The sequence below is a fragment of the Aplysia californica genome, unplaced genomic scaffold, assembly GCF_000002075.1.
Source record: "Aplysia californica isolate F4 #8 unplaced genomic scaffold, AplCal3.0 scaffold00125, whole genome shotgun sequence".
In the NCBI taxonomy this organism is placed as follows: domain Eukaryota; kingdom Metazoa; phylum Mollusca; class Gastropoda; order Aplysiida; family Aplysiidae; genus Aplysia; species Aplysia californica.
The window spans coordinates 508039-509164 of NW_004797395.1; the positions used below are offsets into that span (position 1 = coordinate 508039).

General features: G+C 42.6%; 1 protein-coding gene across 2 annotated transcripts in view; it reads left to right on the forward strand.

Annotated features, from left to right (window-relative positions):
• The window catches only part of LOC101851492 (GTP-binding protein ypt1), a 44858-nt gene that overhangs the window by 16311 nt on the left and 27421 nt on the right, over window positions 1–1126 (forward strand). The window contains exon 1 of one of the 2 annotated variants that reach the window (XM_035969189.1): window positions 840–844. The exons of the other annotated variant lie outside the window; for it this stretch is intronic. The gene's annotated coding sequence lies outside the window, so the exon portion shown is untranslated. Of the gene's footprint in view, window positions 1–839; window positions 845–1126 lie in introns of those variants that run through there. 2 annotated transcript variants of the gene reach the window in all.

A 1126-nucleotide genomic window follows, 5' to 3' on the forward strand; every position in this document is an offset into this window, starting at 1 on the left:
CTTCTCTCTCTCTCTCTCTCTCTCTCTCTCTCTCTCTCTCTCTCTCTCTCTCTCTCTCTCTCTCTCCACCTTTTCCCTGGTTTTGACGATCTTTCAATTTTTTTAGTGAGCCATAATTATTGCTGTTGTTATGCTGCTTTCACGTATTTTTTCCTTTAAAAAATTACTGTTGTTTTGTAGTCAATATCCAAGTTAAGGATTCGTAAATTTTTTTGGTTAAATCGTAGCTCTATTACTCAACTGAGTTGAACGCGTTCAAGAGTGCCGCCTATTCTGTTTTCACCTGTTGAAATGCAGGAGGCTTTTCTCATAATAAGGGTTTCAGCACTTAAGTTTAGGTAAAAGAATGGATAGGGTGATTGGTGTGTGTATACTGATGCTAGGACAGTAGGGTCTTTTTATGGAAAGATATATGGATCCTGGGGCGAGTATGCAAACAATAAAATTCAAACAGTTGGCATGCACTTTGAGTTTTCTATTGTTCCTCAACTTTACGAAGTGAACGTCTTTGACACCAGTTCCAAACAGTCGTGTGTTCTCATAATGCAAAGCCCAGATTTGCGTCCAGCCTTGGAACAAAGCCCTTCGGACAGGGTGAAATTCCTGGAGCGGCAAGGCAGAGTCCAGTAATCCGCCCCTTGTTATCTTTTCGCTCATCCTTCCAAAGCGGTCGTGCAGGGCTTTCACGTCTTTGTGTGAACTCGTAGAAGGGAAAGGGGAGAGTGTGTGGGGCGGGGGCAGGGGGTTCAAAGTGAAAACAAACAGCAGTATCCCCCCCCCCCCCCCCTCTTTTCTCTTCTTTCTGTCCGTGTCGGTTCTAGTTCTATCTCTGTAGTTTCTTTCTGTAAAAAGAAAAAAAAATCTCATGGTTTAGAAACTAGGCTTTGTGAGTCAGAAAGCCTAGTTTAGAACACAAACCCATCACGTCAATGTCTTGATAAAGTGAAAAGTACGGCTCTCTTCTTTGGCGTAGATAGAGATCTAGCATCAATGTATGATTGTTGATCATACTGTGGGGAAGGAGGTGTTGTAAGGTCCTTGGCTGAGGGGCATTTATGACAAAACTCTGGTGATTGTTCTGAATGGATTTTCCCACTGATGTGGACTAACGTGTATGTTAGTTTGT